This window comes from Chlorocebus sabaeus, chromosome 2 (assembly GCF_047675955.1).
Source record: "Chlorocebus sabaeus isolate Y175 chromosome 2, mChlSab1.0.hap1, whole genome shotgun sequence".
NCBI lineage: Eukaryota > Metazoa > Chordata > Mammalia > Primates > Cercopithecidae > Chlorocebus > Chlorocebus sabaeus.
The window spans coordinates 26494170-26520229 of NC_132905.1; the positions used below are offsets into that span (position 1 = coordinate 26494170).

Below are 26060 nucleotides of genomic sequence, written 5' to 3' on the forward strand. Positions count from 1 at the left end.
CTTTCACCATTAGAGCCCTTGCTTTCATTCCGGGCTGCGGATAGTAGCGATCGCAGGTCCATGGCCACCGTCCATGGAGCTCCCCCGGTCACCGGTGCTGTGCTAAAGCACATTTGAATGCAGGCTCTCCTCGCCTCCTTGCAACCCCTTTGACCATCCCCACTTGACAGATTGAGAAACAGAGGCTTAGAGGTATAGAAAGTTCTCCCAGGGTCATACACCAAGTAAAAACCCAGGCATCCTGACTCCAGTCAGTAATCGTAATTCCGCGATTGCACCACTTCACTGCGGATCCCCCTGCTTCAAAGGGGAGGCTGTGTGGTTCATTTAGATTCCACCAGCACTTAACCCCATGCCCAGAACAGGTAGGTTCATTTATTCACATCAATGTGTTTTGAATGAAATATTAGATAATAAGAATGGATGGGTAGATAACCACATTCTGTACTTTATTGAGCACCTACTATGTGCTGGGCACTGTTTCAGGTGCTAGGAATAGAGCAGTAAACAAAACAGGCCCTCAGAGAGTCTAGTGCAGAGAATCAGTCTGCTGGGGAGAAATAGACAACAAAAAAAAAGGACGTAAATCAATTTTCAAGCATGTCAGAAGGTGACAAGGGCTCTGGAGAGAAATAGAGTGGGGACTGAAGTGAGGGCAGGAATGTGAGCCTGGGGCGGAGTCCACAGTAGAGGGCAAAGGTCCTATCCTGGTGTCCTCAGGTGGAGTCCACAGTAGAGGGGGAAGGTCCTATCCTGGGGTCCTCGGGTGGAGTCCACAGTAGAGGGCAAAGGTCCTATCCTGGGGTCCTCAGGCGGAGTCCACAGTAGAGGGCGAAGGTCCTATCCTGGGTTCCTCGGATGCAGTCCACAGTAGAGGGTGAAGGTCCTGTCCTGGGGTCCTCGGGTGCAGTCCACAGTACAGGGCGAAGGTCCTATTCTGGGGTCCTCGGGCAGAGTCCGCAGCAGAGGGCAAAGGTCCCATCCTGGGGTCCTCGGGTGCAGTCCACAGTAGAGGGTGAAGGTCCTATCCTGAGTTCCACTGGGGAAGCTGATCAAAGAGGAGGCGCCCTCCAGCCGGTGGGTGAAAGGGCAGAGTCGCAGAGTGGCGGGGTGGAGGGTGGGTGAGGCCAGGGTGAAGTCCCACTCCCTCTTCCCCTACTCACCCTTGACCTCACTCTCCTTACCTCCCTGCCTGGTGTCTAACAGGCTCAGAAAAAATGGCCCAGGGGAGGAGCCATCCAACCTCCCTTGCCTTGGCACTAAAAGTAGCAGCGTGATGGGAAATGGTGGTGCCGCGGAATTACCGCTTTCTCGTTGGCCTTGTTTGTGGTCCTCACTGCCTTCACTCCTGCCCGCCAGCCCAGGGCCGGAAGGGAGGGAGAGGGGGCTGCTCTCTGCCTGCCTGGCACATGATGACCTTGGGGACAGCATCCCCGAGAAGAGGGGTGGGCTTTGGGACCTGGGTCACTGGTTTTCATCTGGCAGCCCCAGTGCTAAGATCACTTCCTCTAGGAAGTTTCAAATGTCCCAGTTTTACTCAAGTGGAGTGGGGGTAGGAGAGGGGACTAACCTTTATCGAGACCTCTGTGCCAGGCCTTTCATGCATCTCATTTCTTTCAATGCTCACAAACATCCTATTGCTCCACTTTAGAAATAAGGAAACTGAGGCTCAGAGAGGTTAATTAATGGACCCAAGGTCACACAGCAAGTTAAAGAGATCAAGATCTGAACTCAGGTCACTGTGATTCGAAGGTCTTCACTTTTCCCTCTGGACCTCTGAGCTCCCAGGTCACTTTTTCTCTCTCTTACATCTCTTAGCAAAGTCCAGCACAAATCATCAGTAGCTGCAGATGGGGTAGAGTAGTGGTTAGTAGCCTGGGCTATGAGACCAACCATCCTTAAGTTATACTTGTGGTTGTGCCTCATCATAGGTCTCAGACCTCACGCAAGTCTCCTTCCCTTTCTGGGCCTCAGTTTCCCCAGCTGAAAGGTGGACTAATAATAACCTTCTTGTTGTTAAGGGTGGATGAGATTCCAGGCAAGAATGTCTTTGGAGAAGGCCCTGTTTAAAGACAGTGTAGTTGTGGCATGATCAAAATCCAGGAGAGGGTTAAGAAGAAAGAAGCTTTTACTGTTCCAGCAGCAGCAATGTCTTTGCAGCAAACTTCACCTGTTTACAGTCCATTAGAAGCCATTATTGCTGTGTCTGGGGCACATGCACACCCCTGACCTTGACGCGTGTCTGACAGCTCCAGGCAGCAATCTAGGGAGCAGAGTCATTTTGGCAGCGTTTAAAGGGCCACAAGGGGCTGAGGGCCTCTTCCAGAGCCCTTCTCCCTCCCAACTCCTGGGCCACAGCTTCTGCCAGCCAGAAGACTGAGGAAGGTGCCCAGCCTGGATTCCAGGTGCTCAGACATCCGCCAGCTCTCCTGGGGGTCTCCAAATCACCACCTTGAGTTTGCAACCTTAATAGGTTGACTGCGGTGAGGAAAAAACACATAGACAGCTAGGGCTGCAGGGACCTCAGAGGAGCAAATCCAATCCTGCCCCTGCATCCAGAGAAATGAAGGAACACGCCCAAGGTCAGAAGACAGCCAGAATGAGAATGGAGCTCCTAGGACCCCCAGCCTAGGCTTTGAGGTGCTAATGATGGGAATTTCAGGCAATGAACAGTGGCTGTTGGCAGTAGGGTTGGGCAGAGAGAGAGTAGGGCTGGGCACTTAGATCATGTTGCATAGGCAGCTGCTACCTCTGACTTCAAAAAAGGCAGAGGCTGGACGTGGCTGGCTCCAAGCCAAACTTCTTCCCACCAGCTCCAAGGTTTGTGAGAGACAGGGAGAGAGGCCCTGACAGAGGGAGGAGCGACGGCTGCAAGATTCAAAATCAGCAAGTTTGCCTAAAAGCCCTTTTCTCCCCAACTCCTATTTTGGGCCATTTTATGGTTTTCTCCAAAGCGTTCAGTGCCCCTCAGGCTTTTTTCTTCATTCCCCTTCAACAAACTATTTGCAGGGAAAAAAAAAAACCTAAAATGTTATTTATACTCAAGGGTAAATGACCGACAACAGCTCTGAGGCAGTGCTCCCTGCCTTGGAGATGCTCTCTCACATTTTTTAGCAGGACTTCCAAAAGCAAGCAGGAAGAGAGCCACACATCTCCCCTTCCCCTCCTAATTATCACCCCTTCTTTCACCAGTGAACTCTTACCTTCGTACCTTCACTCAAAAGTCTCCTCCTCCGGGAAGCCCTCCTAAACATCCTAGGCTGAACTGAGTCCCTCCGTTATACACCTCACAGAACTGAGTTCCTTCTCTTCAGAAACCTTTGTCTTTGAAGACAGATCATTTGATGAATATCTGTCACCCTTACTAGACTATGAGTTCCCTAAAGATGCCATTTTTTTTTTTTTTTTTTTTTTTTGCTCTTCAGTATCTGCAGGGCCTACTAAAGTCTCTGGAACAGGGTAGATGTTCAATGAAAATCTTTTGAATGAATACATGAATTACTGCCTGAATGAAAATGGAGATATCTATAAAGTCTGGACTCTGCCTCCATTACATACAAAACAACCTCTCAGTCTCCTTAAAGCAGTAACTCTCTCTCATGACTGTAGTGGATTCTGTTGACACCGCATTCAGACCCCCTCCCACTGGCAGGCACACCTGTGCCCCCGTTGCTGTAGGCTTCAATGCCCCCTCAACAGCTGCTCCTTTCTTTGTAGCATCACTCTCAGCTGATGAGGGTCACCTCTTCTGGGAGGTTACACCCTTGTTCACCCACCCTGCATCAGCCCATAGCCAGCGATGGCTGACAAGGGGGTACAGAAGGCAACTCCCTTGTTTCTAGGTAGGGACAACTCTGCAGTGTAACTTATGCTCCAGACCCCCTTTGGACTAGGCCAAGGACAGACTTTACCCTAAAAAACATCCTTATTTGTCCCCTTCCCTCTCCTGCTTCCCTCTCTCCCTTCCTTAAGAGCACTTTCTCAATTAACCCTGTACACAGAATTCCTCCAAGGCTCTGCTTCTAGGACCCTGACCTGAGATAGGGACTTCCCAAGTCTTCCATGGGCTCTAGACGAACAACTTTTCTCTACTGGGAAATTAATATTTATTAAGCTCCTACTGTGTCCCAGGATACACACTGGATGCTTTACATCTATCATTTAGTGATGAGATAGATATTACTATTATCTCCAGGCTACAGAAGAAGAAACTGAGGGCCAGAGAGAGTCCTGTGACTTGCTCAAGGTCATACTGCTGAAAAATAATGGAACAGGGATTTGAACCCAATTCTAGCAAGTGAAGGAATGATGGCAACCTATCACTGTAATACAGGATGACTATCATTGTAACAGCACACAAGAAAGTGAAATTGATGTTGTCGGGAGGGGGAAAGATGGTAATAAAGACTCCTCAAAGGACAAATGATTTGAGTCTTGAATCTTGAAGAATGAATGCCTTTCAGGTAGACAGAGGAGCGGAAGGACCTGCAAGACAGAAGCAACTGCATGTGTCAAGGCAAGGAGGCAAAAATAAGCATATGTTTCAGGTGCTTTTGGTAAAGATCATGAGTAACATTGAGGGATACACTGAAACCAGACCCTGAAATATTTTGATGCTGTGGTAAGAAAAATGGACTTTGTCCTACAGGACATTGAATGCCTACAGGATGTTGGGTTTTAAGCAGAGGAGTGACATGATATATTTCCATTTAGGAAAATTATTCTGATGACAAGGATGAAAGATGAATTGGAGAAAAGAGCTGGATCCCAGGTGGCTATTTAGGGGAAGTGGGTGAGGTTGTATTTTAATGCTATAGGGCTAAAAAAAGTAGGTGAATTTAAGAGAGAGTGGTTTGGGATATAAAGAGAGCAGGTTTGAGATGCTGGACTTGGGAGATGAGGGGGAAGGAGGAGTCTTGGATAATGCCCAGGTGTTGGCCTTGAGTGGTGTCACTTGCCATAGTGAGGAAAAGGGGCTTGCTTGGATATTATAACCTAGATTAGTTTTGGACATGCAGAGTCTGAGGTTTTCTCCAGGGGATGCTGTTCAGAAGATGGTAGATAAATGGTCCATCTCTCCTGGAGCTCAGGAAGAGGTTGGAGTTGAGGCCCTGTATCAAAAACTCTGATTGGCTCTTTGTGACATCATAGAAATGGGGAGTAGGGTGGTAAAAGAAGCCTTTGACCATAAAAATATGGAAGGTAACTTGTCCAAACCAGTTTTTCATGTTGAACTTGCTGTCCCAGGTGAGCTTGCTAGAATTGAATTCTTTCAAACTAAGCTCTTTGGACTTTTAAAAAAATTCTTTAGGATCATGAGCTTCATGTTGCCAGTCCCCATCAACCCTTTATTCGCACCCCCACCACACACACACATTGCCTTTCCAAAAAAAGGAAGAAAGGGGGGAAAAAACGGTGGAATGGATGATTTGGGAGCTGAAAACCTCCAAATGGGGAGGTTATATTCTCGAGACAGCAGCATCAATCACCACATTTTCATTATTAAGTAACATCGCGGTATGCTGGGCTGATTCTGCACCTTATCTGAACCTAGCAGCTGTGCCCTACATTCCAGCCGTGGCGCCTGTCTGCAGGAATTCAGTTGCCTGTGTTTAGAATGAGTGTTAACATCTATCATTTCCCCACACCAAATGGTTTTGTGTCAGTGGTTGGCAGTGCTAATCTGTCACCAGGGTACTCCACTGCCCGGCTCGATACCCTCTTCGTCACTGTTGTGGGGAGAGGGACAGGAGGCCCCCAGGATGGGGGAAATGTCACTGTGAGGACAATTGCAACATTTGGGACTCTTTTACAGAAAAGGCAGGGGGAGAGGAAAAGCCATCTGTGTCTGTTGCAGATTCTGATTTCCTATCCCACTGATTTTGGACACTCAGAGGTCTTGCATCATTCATTCTTTGGGTCAGTGTAGTAGTTGATGGGACTTTTCTGCACAAGTCGTTGGAGCGTGGCTCAGTCCGTGGTGCTGAATGGCTTTGGTGCTGTCTGTGGTCCTTTCGCTCTATAGGGTGCAGAATCACAGCATGTGTGTACTGAAGAGGACCTTAGACCATCTGGTCCGGTTATATCTCAGCCTCTTTGGGAAGTCATAAGCCTTTTAGGATGTAAACATTCTCATGAGCTTTTTACCAAGAAAAATACTTAAAACTCAAAATTTTGCTCATAAATACCAAAATTAGCCTGCTATTTCATGGGGTTCATGGATCCCTGGTTAAGAATCTCAGGTATAATTTAATCTCCTTCTTTTACAGATGGAGAGTCTGAGCCTCAGGGAGGGGGGTTATTTGTCAAAATCTTGAGAGCAATAGGTGGAATTTGGGTAGGGGGGAAGGGGTGAAGATACCAAAGGATGAGGTGTAGTTTAACAAGGAAGGAAATGAGAGTCAGGAAGACATGGGTTTGAATTAGCTCCACAACTAGTACTTAACAGTTGTGTGGCTTGGGGCAAGTTGATACACTCCAAAATTCAGTTTTTGACTGTGATAATAATATCTAGCTTGTAGGATTGCAATAAGGATTAGTGTTAATGTGAGTAGCATGCTATGATGGGAACTGCAATGTACACCTAGATCCGCCTTCATAATAGAAGGGTTTATTCCACCAGCTACTGGGAGTGTCACTGGCAGGAGGCCATCAGCTGTCAGTCCCCTACAGGAGTTGCCTCAGCTGAAGGGAGTTGCTTCATTCAAGGAAACACCTCTTCCTGTGGCAGCCTGTATTCAATAATTGATTGATATGGCAATGTAAAGGCCTGCTCCAACTCTGGAAAACTCTGAGGTATCCCAGCTTCAGAACCATCTATAGGGATGGTTAAGGTCTCTGTTGAGCTTGTATCACACCTCTATTTATCCTTTTGCTCAGTCCCACTTCCTTCCCTCTTATCCACAGGTAATGCCACTAAGAGTATGCCCTAATAAGCACCCTACATTCTAGTCTCCATCTCCAAGACCACCTCACAGGAAATCCAATGTGTGCTATATGACTAGAGTAGTCCCTGCTGGTTAGAAGGCTCTGGGGTCTCTTCCTGGTGTTCTTGTTTTACATTGATTTGAGTTTAGAATCCAGGACTTCTGACTCCCAATCAAGGGTTTTCCCAGGACAAAAAGCTATTCCTTCCAGTCTTTCTGTTGTCCTAGGTCTCTCCCCTCTATCTACTGGCTTAGTCCCTCTCAGAAGGAGATGATACTTGGGCTATCAGAATTTTTTCAGTCCAATACTCTGCCTCTAGGTAGAAGAATACTTCAAACTAACAAGGTAGAAATTCCTAGGCTACTTGACAAAGTGTTATTCAGGTAATCTCCCCCACCCCCCAATTTCTGCTCCACCCTGGAGATGCCCCCTCCCCTTCAATATCCACTCAGTCCTCAAGAGGTGCATGTGCAGTAACAGCAATACTGCACACGCAATACTTGCAGCTAGGAAACTCACATATTCAATATTCATCCAATGATTGGTGAGCAATATTGTATTGCTCATTGGAGAGCAAGGCTCTGTGTTCTGGGGGAAATGATACCTAGTCTTGTCTTAGGGGGTTCCAGGAATAGAAACCCTCACTTATTAAGTCAGTCACTCAACTAATACCTATGGACCCAGACCCTCTATTGTGCCCTGTGGAGATAATGGTAACCGAGAAAGATGTGATCTCTGCCCTAAAAAGATCACAGCCTAGTGCCTCCCATTCTGGTTTTCCCCAGTGTTTTGTTCCCCCTCAGTTTTCCCCAGTGTTTTGTTCCCCCTCAGTTGTCAAGGAGATCTTCCTTCTACTAATCAAATCCCTCTGGCTTTGATTTAAATTCATCATATGGTTGTTTTCCCATTCAAGGTGGCTCTTATCTCACCTTTAAAATGCCTTCTACTTCCCTGGACTTACATGTTTCTCAGCTTCTCCTTTTTTCAAACCAGAATCATTTTCTTAAGACAACTTTAGGTTGAATTAGATGGACAGTAAAGAGGCCAAGATCAGAAGGCCATTCAGTCCATTGGTTCATTGGCATCACTTGGTGACCAGATGGTGCCTGCTCCTAATCTTTTCCATCCTCCAGGCCCAAACCTAGATGGTGGGCGAGACTGCCCAGCTCTGGTTAGAAGCATAATCTTATTTTATGAGGTCCTGCTATGCTTCATACCACTCTGTAAAAAGTAATTGTACTTCCTATGTAAGATAGGAAAACAGAAGCACAATGCTGGGAAATGACTTGACCAAGGTCATACTACTCACCCGCAGTTGCAATTCTGCCACTGAAATAAAAGTGACAGATTGACACATACACACATGCAGACAGGAAGAGCGAGTGGCAGATAAGAGAGGCAAAGACAGGGATAGAAAGAAATATTGGTGGGGACAGAATGAGAGAGAGAGGAAATGAAAGAGAGAGAAAAAAATTCAGCCTAAATGATGACTTCTTTGCTTTCCTGAGGCATTTGTCTTTCATTTGACCTTAGAAGAGTCTATTTATGTAGAGATTTTAAATTGAGAATTTTTTTTCTTTTTAAAAAACATCCCTGTGCAGTTAGCACAGTTTTATATTAATTTCTATTCATGCCAGTGGCTTCAGTATTTATTCTCCTCCAAAATCACTGAGTTGGAAGGGACAGAGTGAAAGTCATTTGGCTTTTTGTGTTTGTTTGGATTCAGAGCCTGAGGCCCAAGGGGAAGGGTGGGGGCTGGGGTCAGCGCATCGGGCTGAAAACTGGGGAGATGAGGGATGGCCAACAGTGTTGTCAAGCATCTGACTTCTGTCCAAACCACACTGCATCTTGGGTTGTCAGCTCTGAAGTCCTTGGGGGGGCGGGTGTTGGACAGGCCAGAGCCATGAATCCCCTGGCTCCCCAGAGCCATGAATTAGCGATTCAGCATCCTGGAGTTGGTGCCCAAACTGGATCTTGAAGTTTATGGTAAATTGAAAGTCACTGTGGCCAAGAGGTCGAGTTTGGGTCTGGGCATCTATCTGATTGCCTGGGTATGTGTCCCAACTTCACCACTTACTGGTTTCATGGTGTTATACCAGTCCCTTTGCCTCTCTGGGCCTCAGTTGTTCTCAACTGCAAAATGGGATCAGTAAGAATCATGGCCTCCTAGGGTTGGTATGGGGATTAAGGAAGTCATTGCTCATGAAGAGCTTGGCATAGTGCCTGGCACTCAAGAAAATCTCTGTTAGTTGAATGAATATAGTTCTTGCACTTGCATGATAATTCTGCAAGAAGCATCATGGAGAGGTGACTCCACAGGACATAGGCTCTGGAAACAGATAGACCTAGGTTCAAATCTGTTGTAGATGCCTGAATTTGTATGCTGGCTTCACAACTTGCTAGCTGTGTAACCTTGGATTAGTCAGTTTACTTTTCTGTTTATTGAAAACAGAGATGATAATAATACCGATCTCATAGAGTTGCCAGGAAGACTAAACTAGAACACAGGGCTTAGCAAGGTGCCTGGCATAGTGTAAGAGCTCAATGAATGTTAGGAAATGAAAGTTAGTTAAAAACAAGCCACATCCCATGCATAAGAATTCACAAAACAGAGAAATGCAGTGGCAGGCTTTGCAAACAGAGGGAATAGCAGGTGCGAAGCCTCAGAGGCATGAACGGGCACAGTATGATGAGAAGACTGGAGTCAATAAGGCATGGCTGAAGCAAAAAGCGAGTGGTAGGAGCTGTACAGCAGATGTGGACAGGAGGAAAGTCATGCAGAGCCTTGAATGCAGTCTAGGGAGCTTCAGCTTCTCTCTGAGAGCGATGGAGAGCCACTGAGTGTTTTAAGTAAGGGAGGGACATAGTTATATTTGGACAACCTGAGCTCTTAGTCCCTATGAGGGCCTTGGCAATCAGGGCCAGATGTTTCATTAAATGGATGGTAAACCTGAGACCCCATATGGAGAAGGGCTTTCCTGGTGCCTAGGGTGAGGCTTCAGCAGGTCCAAGGTCAGAATCCTGGGCTTGGCCCAACCATCTCTCTTCTGGTATTCCTGGGCTTGGGTGAAGGCAGAAAAGACCCAGCATCCATGGACCCCGCTGGAGCAAGGAACTGAGTGCTGCACACAGAACAGCCAGAAAAATCCCCCTGGTAAACAGCAAACAGCATTTAATTAACTTGCAAGTCTGGGTCAGCTGGGTTGTCTTGGCTGGGGTAGCTCAGCTCTGCCAACTCCTCCTCCCAGGACCAGCAGGCTATGCTAGGCATGTTCTTGTGGCAGTAGCTGAGGCGCAAGCAGGCAAGCTCAACCACAGAAGCCCTTATCAAGCCCCTGCCTGATGCACTGCTGCTCTCATCACATTGGCCAGAGCAAGTCCTATGGCTGAGCAATGTCCACTCAAGTCACAGTGGGAGGGCACTGCAAGGTAATACGGTAAAGAGTGGGAACGTACAATTGGGGCATGCTGGGGAGGAAGTAAGGCGTTAGATTCATCGTCATAGCTACAATAGGTGCTCTTTAGAGACTTCCCAGGCCTCCAAGCCCCCTTTCTGCCCTCAGACATCCATTTGTCACCCTAGCCATGGCCCCCAGGAAGGGGTGGGAAGAAAGGCCACCAGCATTTCCTGAGCACACACACCAAGCACCGTGCTACGTGCTCTGCAAGCCCATGTTCCTGAATGCACATGTCTTCCCAGCCTCTCCTGCCATGCCTCTCTCCCCCTTGCCCACCCCTCGCTGGCTGCACTGCTAACACCAACATTCAAAGCTCCCCTGTGCTTCCCTCCTCAGGACCTTTGCTCATGCTGTGCCCTCTGACTGACACATTCCCCTCTGTCTTCACTCCCTCCAAGGCAGACTGCTTCGCATCTCCTCTGAAATGCCTTCCCTGGCCACCCTGTCTCGGTATCTGTTTATTCTCCACCACGGAAGCTCTTGTTTGTTGTCTTCATAGCTCTCATCACTGTCTGCAGTGGTGCATTCATGTATTTGGTTGATTCATGTCTGTCCCTCTCAAGACTGTAAGTACCATAAGGGAGCATATCTCTCGGACCTTGTGCAGGGCCTTCCACACTGTAGACATTTAGTAAATATTTTTCAGAAAGAAGGAAGAGAAAGAGAGGGAGTGAAGAAGGAAGAAAGGGAAGGAGGGAGGGAAGGAGAGATGATGAGGTAAGAATTCTTCATGCCCATTTTACAGATCAAAAGAGGTTCAAATGCATGAAGTCCCTCATCCATAGGCCCACAGTGACACCATTAGGAAGCTGCAATGTAAACTCAAGCCTAAGAGACCCCTCTCTACTCTCCCCTCTATTCATCCCTCTAGACCACGAATTATAAAAAATGATGTTAACCATACAAAATATAGTCCACCAGCCAGGTGTGGTGGCTCTCGCCTATAATCAACACTTTGGGAGGCCAAGGTAGACAGATCACAAGGTCAGGAGTTCGAGACCAGCCTGATCAACATGGTGAAATCCCATCTCCACTAAAAATGCAAAAATTAACCAGGCATGGTGGTGCTTGCCTGTAATCCCAGCTACTCAGGAGGCTGAGGCAGGAGAGTCATTTGAAACCCCAGAGGCAGAGGTTGCAGCGAGCCAAGATCGCGCCACTGCACTCCAGCCTGGATGACAGACCATCTCAAAAACAAAACAAAACAAAAAATATTTATATAGAAAGTCAATCAGGCCAGGCACAGTGGCTCATGCCTGTAATCCCAGCACTTTGGGAGGCCGAAGGAGACAGGAGTCCAGCAGTTTCAGAGCAGCCTGGGCAACATAGTGAGACCTCATCTTATTAGTTAGGCATGGTGGCATGCACCTGTGGTACTAGCTACTCAGGATGCTGAGGTGGGAGGATTGCTTGAGCCTGGAAGGAAAAGGTTGCAATGAGCCTGCCTGCGTGACAGAGAGACTCTATCTAAGAACAAGAAAATAGAGTTAATCACATAACAAATGCTCATCTGCCCAGCACACAGCTTAAGCACTAGAACATTATGAGGAACTCTGAGAGCTCCTGACCTCCATTCCTGGACCTCTTCCCTCCTTGCCTGCCTCCATAGAGGTGGCCATCATCTAAAATGGGCTGTTCCGCATTTTCTGTGACCCTCAGCATGCCCCAAGCTTATTCTCACCTCAGGGCCTTTGTTCATGCTGCCTGGTGTACCCTCCCTTCCCTTCCTCAAATCCTTCCCATCATTCAAGACCCAGCTCCAGTCCTGCCTCCTCCATGACACCTTCTCTGCTTGATCCAGTCTGAGGTCATTTCTCCTGGGCAGTTCATTCTCATGTGCTCCTTGAGGCAAGTAAAAATTAGGCTTGTTTAAATGCTTGCCGCTGTAAGTTGAGGCTGATGTCGCTGCCTTAGTCTCAACTGTGATCTGCACAACCAACAGCTTGCTCGAATGTTCCGTGTGGACATTTTGCAGCAAGCCTCAAACCAAATGCCCCATCAGCCCTCAAAGCCTGTTGCTCTCCCTGTTTTCCGGGCTCTTGGGGATCAGCCCCACTACCCACCCTGCTACTAAGCCCAAAGTCTAACTCCTCAACGCACCCTCCCCACCAGTCAAGACACCGTTCATCCCACTCATCCCAGCACTTCTGTCTCCTGCTTCCTCTCCACCACCATGTCCGATGCCCTAGTCCAGCTACCATCCTGTCTCTCTTACACGACAAAAGCTACCTCTCTGGTCTCCTCGCTTCCACTCTCACACTCTTACAATCCATTTTCCAGACATCAGCCAGACTCTTTTAAGAATACAAACATTATGTTAAATGAAATAAGCCAGAAACAGAAAATTAAACACCACATGTTATCACTTATATGTGGAAGCTAAAAAATGCTAATCTCATAGGAGTAAAAAGTAGATCACACGCTAGCAGAGGCTGGGAAGGGTTAAAGGGGTGGGGACAGGGAGAGTTTTGCTGGAGGATACAAAATTGCAGCTAGATACCAAGAATAAGTTCTAGTGTTCTATACCAGTATAGGATGACTAGAGTTAACAATAATATATTAGTTTCAAATAACTACAAGAAGGATATTGAATGTTCCCAACACAAAGAAATGATAAATATTTGAGATGATGGATATGCTAATTACTCTGATCTGACTGCCATACATTATATGTATCAAAACATCATTAATGCCCCATAAATATGCACAATTACTATGTGTCAATTTAAAAATTGTTTAAAGATTATGAACCAGATAATGTTGCACCTCGTTAAACCCCTATGCTGGCTTCCCAGTGCTCTTAGAAAGAAACCAAACTCCTTATCACGGCCTATGAGGTCCTGCATGGTCTGGGCTCTGCTCATCCTTTGGCCTTATGTATTGATTTATTTTTGTAGAGACAGGGTCTTGTTGTGTCGCCCAGACTGGTCTCAAACTCCCGGCCTCAAGCAATCCTCCTGTCTCGGCCTCCCAAGTAGCTGGGAGTACAGGCGTGAGCCGCTACACCCAGCACATGGCCTCATCTTCTTCACCACTCCTCCTCCCTAATTTTGCCCTGCTCACATGTCCCGTGAACCCCCAACCCCCAAGCCCAATAGACCTTGGCCACCTGTGTCCCCTGCCTGGACCACTCTCTCTGGCTTTTTGCCTAATTACCTCCTACCACTTCCACCACTAGGTCTCCACTCAAAAGTTATCTTCTCAAGTCAATGCAAGTCAAACTCCCATTATTATGTGCTAAAAGCCCTAGGAGCCTCTTCTGTAAGGCACCTATCATTGTTGAAATCTAACATTTCTTTGCGTGATTCTTGGATTAATGTCTATCTTTTCCTCTAGAATGTGAGTCCCATGAGGGCAGGGACTGTGTGTGGTTCACTGCTATATCCTAAGATCTCCATCCAGCAGCCAGTAGCAGGCTCAAAACTATTTGTGAAATCAATGAATGAATAGAACTGCAGTAACTATGTGTGTAGAGGCACACTGCATGAAGATCACAAGATTATGGAGGGGCAATTGGCAGGACTGGAGTACTGATTAGATGGGTAGGGGGAGCTGGCTCCCATTACCCTCAGTGTTTGCTCAGTCTCCTGTATGCAAACAATACCCCAATCATGATGACTGTGACCATGGCCCCCTACATCCATGGTCTCCAGCCAGGCTGCCGCCTTCTTGGTCCTGCTGCCTCCTCAGTGCCTGGTAATGCTGGCACCTCCAAGAGAGGGGACAGAAAGGGAAAGGAGAAAGGGGGAGGAGAGGGGAGAAGAGGATGAGAGGAAGAAGAAAAAGAAGAGGAAGAAGAAAAAGAAGAGGAAGAATCTTCCATTCTCTCTGTTTTTTATTATTTTGAGATGGGGTCTCACTCTGGTGTCCAGGCTGGAGTGCAGTGACACAATCTCAGCTCACTGCAACCTCCAACTCCCGGGCTCCCTCCTACCTCAGCATCCTTAGTAGCTGGGAGTACAGGCACGCACCACCATACCTGGCTAATTTTTGTATTTTCTGTAGAGACGGGATTTTACCATGTCATCCATGCTGGTCTCAAACTCCTGGACTCAAGCGATCTGCCTGCCGGGGCCTCCATTCTCTCTTGAGCCCACTCCAGTCAGGCTTAATCCCCCACCACCTCTCAAAAACTGCCTTGGCCAAAGTCACTAATGACCTTTAGGCTGCTCGTCCAATGGTGAGTCCTCTGTTTTCATCTTACTGGCCCCTAAAGCAGTAATAGATACAATGGATCATGCTCTTCTTCCGGAAACACTTTCTCCACTTGCCTTTGCCTGGTGCTCCTCCTACCTCACCAGCAGCTGCTTCTCTGTACCCTTCCTTGTCTACCCCTTAACTTCCCACCTCTTCAGTCTGGGGCCCCAGGGCTCAGTCCTTGGTACTCCTCTCCTCTTCATCTACTTTCACTGCTTTGGTGATCTTATCCAATCTATGACTTTAAATATTAATGTCAGGCTGGGTGTGGTGGCTCATACCTGTAATCCCAACACTTTGGGAGGCCGAGGTGGGTGGATCACTTGAGGTCAGGAGTTCAAGACCAGCTGCCCAATATGGTGAAACCATGTCTCTACTAAAAATACAGCAAATTAGCTGAGTGCGGTGGTGCGTGCTTGTAATCCCAGCTACTTGGAAGGCTGAGGCAGGCGAATTGCTTGAACCCGGGAGGAGGAGGTTGCAGTGAGCCGAGATTGTGCCACTGCACTCCAGCCTGTGTGACACAGCACAACTCTGTCTCAAGAAAAGTAAAAAGTTTAAAAATATATTAATATCATCTGTGCCCTGATGTCCCGTAAGTCATAGCCCCACCCAGAACCCCTCCTCCAGACCTCTAGATCTGTCCTAGCAGATCCCAGCAACCCTTGACATCCCTAGGCTTGATGTTTCCCTCCAGTCTTCACCTCCATCTTCACATGGTGTTAGTGTCTTCACAGCATCTTCCCTCTGTGTATTCTCTATGCCCAAATTTCCCTCTTCTTATAAGGACACCAGTCATTGGATTAGGACCCACCCTAATCCCATCTGACCTCATGTTAACTTCATTATATCTGCAAAAACCTTAGTTCCAAATAAGGTCACGTTCATAGGTTCTGGGTAAACACAAATTTTAGAGGGACACTATTTAACCAGTAGAGCATCCCATGCCACATCTCCCTGTGGAATGCCTCATAACATTTCAAACTTAAAATGCCCAAACCTGAACCCCTGAGTTTCCCCTTTCTTCCCCACTAATCTACTCTTCTTTACTCTTCTTTATCTCAGTAAATGACTCCTTCATCCTTCCAGCTATTCAGGCCCAAAACCTCAGAGTCAGCTTTGACACCTCTTTCTTTCACACCCCACGTTTAATCCAACAGGAAGTGCTGCTTGTTCTACCTGTAAAATGTGTCTAGAACCTGACTTCTTCTCACCACCGCCTTGCTCCAAATCTCCATTATCTCTTACCTGGATGATTTGTAATGACCCCTTCATGGGGCCTCTAGCTTCCACCATAACACCCCTCAGACTGTGTACCACACACTGGCCAGAGAGATCCACTTGAAATGCAAGTCATACCATGTCACTCCTCTGCTCAAGACCCTCCCATGTTGGTTCGTCAGATAAAATACAAGATGCCCAGTTAAATTTGAAGTTCAGATAAACAGCACATAATTTTTATTATAAGCATATCCCATGCGACACTGGGGACATACTTATATGAAAATATTTTTATGTGCTTTATCTGAAGTTAAAATTTAACTGGGCAGCCTTTTATGGATTTTGTTTTTTTCGGATTAGGTCTCACATCATTGCCCAGGCTGGAGTACAGTGGTGCAATCAAGGCTCACTGCAGCCTCAACTTCCCGGGCTCAGGTGATTCTCTCACCACAGCCTCCTGAGAAGCTGGGACTACAGGCACATGCCACCATATTCATATTTTTTGTAGGGGTGGGGTTTTGCCATGTTGCTAAAGCTGATCTCAGACTCCGGGGCTCAGGCAATCTGCCCACCTCAGCCTCCCAAAGTTCTGGGATTACAGGCATTAGCCACCTCGCCTAACCATCATCCTGTATTTTTATTTGGCAAATTCAACACTCATACTCCTGTGGCTCCCATCTCACTCAGAGAAATACCCAGAGTTTTTACAATGGCCTACTTCATGTCATTCTGTTTTCCTCCTTTCTAACACAGCAGCAGCTGTGCTGGCCTCCTTCCAAACCTGAAATACACCAAGCTTACACCTACTGCAGGACCTTTGTCTGGTATGCACAACTCCTGAATAGTCACATGACTTCCTCCTTACTTCTTGCTGGTCTTTGCTCAAATGCCCCTCCCTAAGGCCTTTTCTGACTACTCCATGTATCTACTCCCCCTGGGTCCCTTTCAATCTTTTTTTCTGCTTTATTTTTCTCCATAGCCCTTGTCATTTTCTAACATACCATATATTTTACTTATTTCTCTTCTTTATCATCTATCCCTTGATTAGAATGTCATGAGGGCAGGGATTTCCATCTGTCTTGCTCACTGCTATCTATCAGACCCTACAACAGTACCTGGCTTATAAGAGGAGCTCAACAAATACTTGTTGAATGAATAGCTTTCAGTTTCTTCATCTTTAACGTAGAAATACCTCTCCAATCATGGAGTTATTATGAGGATCTTGTGAGTTAACAAAAGTAGGGAGGTGCTTAATAAATGCTCCCTCCTAAACTAGGTTCCCTGCCAACTCATAGATTTGATAGATTTATAGTTAAGTCTACCCTGAGTCGTCTACCTTTGAAGTTGCTGCTGTCCTCCTAGTGGCAACTGCTGGAATTACAGGCATAGTGCCCCTGGAATTATTAACCTGTTATTAGGGACCAAGCCTAGAAAATCCCCTTTAAAGGCTGGCAAACGTAAGCCCAGGACTCCTGAACAGAACTCCCAGGAACAAAGCAGCCACCAACTGTCTCAAAGACCCCCCACATATTCCCAGGCCCACAGCTGCCTGCTGCAGGCTTCCATATTTCCCAGAACCTGCCTCACTCCTGAGTCTGGCTTTCAATTCCGTCTCACTGCCTTTGCCTTCATTATCCTCTGCCTGCCATGGAGGGGTTAGTTAAAGTGTCAGGAGCGATGTCATTTACAGCCTCCTGTTGCTAAGCAACAGACCCAGGTGAGCCCCTGAACTTCTTTCTCCACAGCTGAAATGTATCTAGTGGAGTGATGGGGGCCCTGACTGAACTAGTTCATCACTCAGGACAAGCTGCCAGCCTGGTGGCCCTGTCCCTCTTGGGACCCAGACAGGACTGATCCAGGGCTCTAGGCTCCACTGTTTTCAGATTTCCCTAATTAATCAGTGCTGCCCGGAGCCTCCTGGGTGTCCAGCCCCAGGGAGTACATTCAGGGCGGAGATGAACCAGACCTGGACCTCCCTGTCTCAGCGTGGAGAAAGATTCCCAAACAGGTTATTATAATCTGGGATGGGGTGTCACATGAGGGAGACAGACTTGCTCTGCCTGCCAGGGATGCTCCCCAGAGAAAGTGACTGTTTACACTGAGTTTTGAAGGATGAATGGGAGTTGGCCTGGGACAATTGAGGGGAAAGGGCTTTCCAGGTGGGGACACAGGACATGCAAATATCTGGAAGCAGGAAAAGCCCTGGCTCCTTCTTTCGGCAAGGGCTCCTGCCTTGGAATGGTGGGAACAGTGGAGGGGTCTAGACTCTAGCACCCACCCTGTGGCCAACTCTCTCTGTGACTTCAGTTCTATCCTTGTTCCTCTCTGGACCTGAGTTTACAATGGGATGCAGGGAGCAAGGACAGGATGAGATCAATGTTTAACTAAGTACAACATGCGTGCTGCTGGGGATATGCCCTAGGTTTGGAGGCGTTCTGGGATCCAACTTCTTTGTTTGAATACTTTGAATTTACTTTAAGTAGCGCTAGAAAAAAATATATATAACTAGGCTGGGAGCGGTGGCTCACGCCTGTAATTCCAGCACTTTGGAGGCTGAGGTGAGCAGATTACTTGAGGTCAGGAGTTCAAGACCAGCCTGGCCAACATGAAGAAATCCTGTCTCTACTAAAAATACAAAAATTAGCCAGGCATGGTGGCATGCGCCTGTAGTCCCAGCTAGTTGGCAGGCTGAGGCAGGAGAATCACTTGGACCTGGGAGGTGGAGGTTACAGTGAGCCAAGATCACATCACTGCACTCCAGCCTGGGCAACAGAGCAAGATCCATCTTAAAAAAAAATGTGTGTGTGTGTGTGTGTGTGCGCGCGCGTGTGTATATATATATATAGTACATCATAACATGTAATGTTTCATATTCCTTTAAAATATTTTTATTTAAGTTATTTTAAACAAATGTATTAAGTAACTAATAGTACAGGTGGTAGCTAAGGGGTAATCCGGGAATGCCCAAGATTCCAGACACACTAAAATCAGTCTTCGAAGACTCTTTCTGCTCTGCTAGCCATACAAGGACTAACACTGCCCACTGCTCTCTGTCACTTAGCCACAGCGCCCGGGGCACCCCAGGCGAGATTATCACCTTTGTTTCACTGATGGGTCACCGAGGCCCAGGGGAGTCACTCAGCAAGTCTGTGGCTTGGGGAGCTGGGCTTTGAGCCTCTGCTCATTCCCCTTGCCACACAGACATCACTCGTCTCCCCTAACCCCTACTCCCAGCATGGGTGTAAGCTGAATTTTCACTGAAAGCATCCAGGAGCATATCTGCAAGGTCAGTCGTGCTGGAGACAGTCTGCCATGAGACTTTGGACAAGGGGCTTCCATCTCGGGGCCTTGGTTTTGCCATCTGTACAGTGGGAGAGTGCCCAGTGAGATTGGGTGAGAATCAGGGTCTTCTCCAGCTATGCGTTCTTGGAGTCAGAGTTTCTGAGAGCCCCTGAATGCCCAAGAAGCTGGAGGGACAGACAGGTGGAGGAGGAGGCAGAAACAGCCTCCCAGGCTTCTTGCTGTACAAATTGCTCCAAACTTCAAAGGGCCCAAAGACCTAGAAAGATGCTTCTCAGCATTGTCTTGGGCAAGATTCTTCCATCTTTCTGAGATATCTGGCTTTGTTCAGGCCTGATTTATGGGATCTTCTGAGAATACTGCTTCCTCCCTGCTTCCCGGTATAGGTGTCTGACTGAGAAGATAGTTGTATTAATCCGTTCTCACATTGCTATAAAGAAATAACTGAGACTGGGTAACTTATAAAGAAAGGAAATTTAATTGGCTCACAGTTCTGAAGGTTGAACAGGAAGCATGATGCTGGTATCTGCTCAGCTTCTTGGGAGACCTCAGGAAATTTACAATCTTGGCAGAAGGTGAAGGGGAACCACCTCCTTACATGGTGGGAGGAGAAGCAAAAGAGTGAGGGAAGAGGTACTACACACTTTTAAACAACCAGATCTCACAAGAACTCACTCACTATCACAAGGACAGTACCAAGAGGGATGGCGCTCAACCATTCATGAGAAATATGCCCCCATGATCCAATCACCTCCCATCAGGCCCCACCTCCAACATTGGGGATTACAGCTCACTATGAGATTTGGAAAGGGACACACATCCAAACGACATAGGTAACCAGCCATCAGATTTGCCTAGGACCAACAGCTTCCTGGGATGTAAGACTTTAAGTTGGTTTTTTGTTTGTTTGTTGAGATAGGGTCTCATTCTGTCAACCAGGCTGGAGTGCTGTAGTGAGATCTTGGCTCACTGCACCCTTGACCTCCCAGGCCCAAGTGATCCTCACACCTCAGCCTTCTGAGCGGCTGGGACTACAGGCATGCACCATCATACCCAGCTAATATTTTAATAATTTGCAGAGATGAGGTGTCACTATGTTGCCCAGGTTGGTCTTGAACTCCCGGACACAGGTGATCCTCCCGCCTCAGCCTTCCAAAGTGCTGGGGTTACAGGCACAAGCTACACAACTGGCCAAGAGTTTAAGTTTTAAAACTGGGATTGTCCCAGTCTAACTGGGATGAGTTATGACCTACTACCTCATGCAAGGCCTTGCTAAGAGATTTACTCTCATCTCCTCCTGGAGTCCTCACAACAACCCAGAAGGTAGGGCTCATTGTCCCATTTTCCAGATGAAAAAAGCAGAGACTTAGATGAGAAATGACTTGCCAGGGCCACAGCTGCCAAGTGGTGGAGCTGATTTTCAAATCCACGTCTGGGAGTATGGGAGGTACGAGCACTTGATACAAAACCTTCAGTGGTCCAGGATTCTCAGCATTTGGATAGGATAGGGTGGAAGCAGAGAGGAGGTGGGTGACTCTGACTCAGTATCAAGGCCCTTCTCTCTGGGGTTCTCTGTGTCAAAAATAATATTGTCCTTTTTTTCCATGAAGGTTTGAGACTTGGGTTATGGTGTCAGCCCCACCCCTAACTTGTTGGGTAACCTTGAACAAATCACTTGCTTCTCTGGGCCTCAGTTTTTCCTAACTAGAAAATGAGAAAGTTATCTTAGATCCCCTTTAAGACTACATTGCTATGAAGGAGGCTTAGAGAGAAAAGGTTGAAATGACTCTTTGCTTTACAGATGAGGGAAATTGAGGTCCAGAGGGAGAGGACTAAGTCTTGCATTTGCACCTGACTATGATAGAGGAGAATGAGATCAAAACTGGAAGAGAAACAGAGCCAACATGAAAAAAGATACAGAGAGGCAAAGAGATATACACAGAGAGAAGGAAGATGGGTGAGAAACATTGACTTTGTTTGGTTTCTGGATCCAGCCATGCCTGAAGTCTACTTGGACTTCCTAGTAGTTAAGTCAATACGTTTCTTCTTTTGCTTAAGTTAGCTTGAGTTGGGTTTCTGTCACTTACAATCCTTAGAATTTATACCAGTTCCTATGTCCTTCCATTGAGGGATCTAGGGATACGTGTATTAAGTAATTAATTAATTCATCCATTCAACAAATATTTATTAGCATGCACTCTGTAGTAGATAATGCACTAAGGGCACAGTGTGGATATAGCGATAAACAAGATACATTAGGGCCTCAAAGGACTCACAATCCAGTTGGGGAGGCAGATAGGAAAATAAATGAGTGCGATGGAGTGAGATAGAAGTCTGCAGAGAGAAAGAGAGACAGAGAAATCATGTATCAGAGAACGAGAGGGTGAGACACCCTGAGGGTGGCCAAGCAGGCCAGCAAAATGATGGAAACGGTGGTGTGCCTCTTGGAAATGATGTAAAATGGTTGGGCGGTGATGTGGGAAGGGGTGAGGGGGCAAAAGGAGGAGGAAAGATCTGTGGTTGGGGCCACAGAGGATTCAAAGGTGGATTAGCACCTGCTGTGTGTTTAGTCCAGGTGGACTTGGGTATTTCCATAGTGAAGAAGACACGAGAGCAAGTTCTCCAAGAGTAGGACCTCCCAGGTTGGTAGATGGTGCCCAAAGCCCACAAGTAAGGGCACTGGGATATGATGGGGACTGGGGAGAAGTCTGTCTGTTGAGATCCTAAGGGAGTGGTCAATTCTAAGTGGGAAAAAGGATGTCAGAGAAATTTTCTTATGAGTATCTATGTAAGGCTGGGTGCGGTCACTCACGCCTGTAATCCCAGCACTCTGGGAGGCCAAGGCAGGTGGATCACATGAGGTCAGGAGTTTGAGACCAGCCTGGCCAACATGGCGAAACCCTATCTCTACTAAAAAAAAAAAAAAAAGTATTGTAATCCCAGCTACTCTGAAGGCTGAAATAGGAGAATCACTTGAACCCGGGAGGCAGAGGTTGCAGTGAGCCAAGATCGTGCCACTGCACTCCAGCCTGGGCAACAGAGCAAGACTCCATCCCCAAAAAACACAAAAATCTATGTAAGTAGGGTCTTTTAAACAGAGGAGGGTGGGCAGAGATGGGTGGGTTTGGAGCAAGATGGACAGGAGCACGAAGCCATTGGTATGGCCAGTCATGTCTGGATGTCTGGGCAGCAGAGTGGCCCCAGGCAGGCAGACTGGGTGCAAATTCCTCTCTGCTGTTGCTTCCTATTGGTTTTCCCCAAAACAGATCCTGAGACAAGGATTTGGGTGCACATGGTCTATCTGGGAGGTGGTCCTAGCATGTTGAAAGAGTGGGGATGTGAGGCTGGGAAGGGAAAGAGGTCAATACGGTGTGTTCGTGAGCAAGCAACAGGAGGTCATCCTGCTGAGGACTCAGAGAAAGTGCATGCAGCATTGTCCCTGCGAGGGACAAGGAAGCGAGACTCCTCCCCGTTGACTGAGGGCTGCTCCTGAGGTTTGAACTCTGTGACTTCTGAACTGCCCCTGCTGGCTAAACAGCCTTCAGGAGGCCAAAGAATGCCCTTGGGCGAGGCATGTCCAAGAGCCGTCTACTGGTGACCCCCAGGGAAGATGAAAGAGGCAGCAGAGCACCAAGAGCAGCTGCCTTAGCTTCTTGTGGGCTGTGTACACTTAGCTTCTCTGTGCCTTGGTTTTCTTGCCTGTAAAATGGGGCTGAAAATGGTACCCCCACCACAGCAACCATGAGGATGTAAAATGCTTAGCACAGGGCCTGAGACATGGCTCTGAAAATGGCAGCGAGTATGGTTTCTAGAGAACTACGAGTAGCTCTGTGTGGCTGGAATAGATAGTGGGGGTAGCAGGGGCAGCAAGAGTGAGGGGGAAGGGAGAGCAGCAGTGGCATGGGGGAGCCTTGATTGTCAGCACAGGTGATGAGGTCTCAACCAGAGCATGGTTGACATGGTTTGGATTTGTGTCCCTGTCCAAATCACATTTCACATTGGGAGAGGGGCCTGGTGGGAAGTGACTGTATCAAGGGGGCGGATTTCCCCCTTGGTGGGAAGTGACTGTATCAAGGGGGCGGATTTCCCCCTTGCTGTTCTCATGATAGTGAGTGAGTTATCGCAAGATGTGATGGTTTAAAAATGTGTGGCAGTTCCCTCTTTGCTCTTTCTCTCTCCGGCCACCATGTGAAGAACGTCCTTGCTTCCCCTTCACCTTCCGCCATGACTGTAAGTTTCCTGAGGCCTCCCAATCATGCCTCCTGTGAAGCCTGCAGAGCGGTGAGTCAATTAAACCTCTTTTTCTCATAAATTGCCCAGTCTCAGGTAGCTCTTTATAGCAGTGTGAAAACAGACTAATGCAGTGGTCGGGGGATGTTAGGGAGGTGGATGAGGGAGGAGGGCCGCTGGGTGTGGGGCAGACAGAGAGTAGGGAGTTCAGGATGGCTGCCATCTGGCCCACCAGGATATCCATGAGTCTGGGTGTTCATTCACACAGTGTCTCCACGACTTCTCTATACCAACCACCCTCCGGGGAGGTGGATCTCAGCCTGCAAAGAGCTCTTTGTGCAGGCAGGGAGATAATACTTGAGCAGAAATAATGATAAGTTGGGTAAAACCCATCAGAAAGCCATCAGAAGGAGGCACAGAGGGTGAAGGGAGCTCGAGGGGAGGGAAGCATCACTTCTAGATGGAGAGGTCAGGAGATGCTCTGAAGGACGGGTATTTAGGATCTGGGCCTTATGGGAAGGATGACAAGATAGGCAGGTGAAGTGAGGGTGAGGCCCACCCTAAGCAAAGTCAGAAAGGTGGGAATGTACAGGAAGTGCTGCAGGTGGGTCAGTGGCAGTGAGTCAGTGACTGCAGCCCCAAAACCCAGACCTCCCCGTGGAACTCTCTTTGGGATTAAAGTTATTTTGGCTTGTCCTGTTTGAGGCTATATTTGTGTGTAAAACTTTAATGTGCATGGTGTAGGTGAAACCATGGGGAAAATAGCTCCTCCCCATCCAAATACCAACAATGTATATTAGCACAAGCCTATAGGGGTGTGTTGAGTTGGGTTCCCCAGAAGCAGACAAGGATATCTTTGCAAGTGGTGTATTAATAAAGTGCTCCGTAATCCCAGCACTTTGGGAGGCCAAGGTGGGCGGATCACGAGATCAGAAGTTCGAGACCAGCCTGGCCAAGAAACCCCGTCTCTACTAAAAAAAATGCAAAATATTAGCTGGGCATGGTGGCAGGCGCCTGTAATTCCAGCTACTCAGGAGGCTGAGGCAGGAGAATCACTTGAACCTGGGAGGCGGAGGTTGCAGTGACCCAAGATCGCCCCATTGCACTCCAGCCTGGGCGACAAGAGTGAAACTCCATCTCAAAAAAAAAAAAAAAAAAAAAAGAGTGCTCCCAGGGAAGACTGGGGAGGAAGTGCAGGAGGCAGGACAGGAAAGGGAAGGAAGCCCAGCAAGATGCATTGGTTATTTATTGCTGCATAACACATTAGCCCAGACCTAGCATCTGAAACAACAAGCAGTGATCATCTCAGTTTCTGTGGTCAGGAACCCAGGAGTGGCTTCATTGAATGGTTGTGTCTCAGGGTCTCTCGGGGGGCAGGCAGTCAAAATGTTGGCTGGGGCTCGCTCAATCACCTCAAGGCTCAACTGGAAGGCTGGGCGGGCATGGTGATTCACACCTGTAATCTCAGCACTTTGGGAGGCCAAGGCAGGCAGATCACTTGAGGTCAGGAGCTGAAAACCAGCCTGGCCAACATGGTAAAACCCAATCTCTACTAATAATACAAAAATTAGCCATGTGTGTTGGTACATGCCTGTAATCCCTGCTACTCGGGAGGCTAAGGCATGAGGATCGCTTGAACCCATGAGGTGAAGGTTTCAGTGAGCCAAGATTTTACCACTGCACTCCAGCCTGGGCAACAGAGCAAGACTCTGTCTTAAAAAATCAAAGGCTCAACTTGGGGAAGATCCACTTCTAAACTCACTCTTGTGAGTGTGGACAGGCCTCCGGTCCTCCCTGGCTGTTGGCCAGAGACATCAGTTCCCTACCACTTCAGATGACTGAAGTATCATGGCATATCATATCATGTTATATCATATCATATCCTATCATATCATATCATATCATATCATATATTATATCATATCATGGCAGCTTGCTTGCCCTAGAGAGAGACAGTCCTGAAAGGGAGAGAGAGAAATAGAGGACCACCCCAAGACAGAAGCCATAGTCTTTTTTTTCTCCTTTTTTGAGATGGAGTCTTGTTCTTGTCACCCAGGCTAGAGTGCAGTGGCATGATCTTGGCTCACTGCAAACTCCGCCTCCTGGGTTTAAGCAATTCTCTGCCTCAGCCTCCCAGATAGCTGGGATTACAGGTGCCCACCACCACACCCAGCTAATTTTTGTATTTTTAGTAGAAATGGGGTTTCACCATGTTGGCCAGGCTGGTCTTGAACTCCTGACCTCGTGATCTGCCCGCCTCGGCCTCCCAAAGTGCTGGGATTACAGGCATGAGCCACCACGCCCAGCCCACCATGGACTTTTTATCACTTCATCTTAGAAGTGACATCACATCACAGCCTACACTCAAAGGGAAGGGATCATACAAGGGTGTGCGTGCCAGCAGGCAAGCCCCTTAGGGCCATCTTAGAGTGCACGCCTACCCCAGTGAGACTCTCAGCAAAGTCCCAGCCTCAGCCGTGTCCCACAGGGAGCTATGGAGTGTAAAACAGTCTCCAGGCAAGGAAACTGGGCTTTCACACTCCTGTCCCAGTCTGTTGTTGATAAGTCCCCCAAGGTGGAGTTTAACAGCAGGCATTTCAGGTTCGTTCCATGGACAAGGCAGCTCCAGTAGCTGAAGAACAGGCCTCCAACGAAGGTCATGGGCATAAACTCTTCTCTTACAGTAACTCATGGTCAGATGCAGTGGCTCACACCTGTAATCCCAGC

General features: G+C 47.7%; 2 long non-coding RNA genes across 2 annotated transcripts in view; one reads left to right on the forward strand and one right to left on the reverse strand.

The window, feature by feature from the left end:
- LOC140710271 (uncharacterized) overlaps positions 1 to 26060 on the reverse strand; it is an 87330-nt gene that overhangs the window by 48468 nt on the left and 12802 nt on the right. The window lies entirely within an intron of this gene.
- LOC140710269 (uncharacterized) lies at positions 10076 to 13863 on the forward strand. Its single transcript, XR_012091239.1, has 3 exons — positions 10076 to 10364; positions 10993 to 11102; positions 13722 to 13863. It is a non-coding gene; the product is annotated as an uncharacterized lncRNA (long non-coding RNA).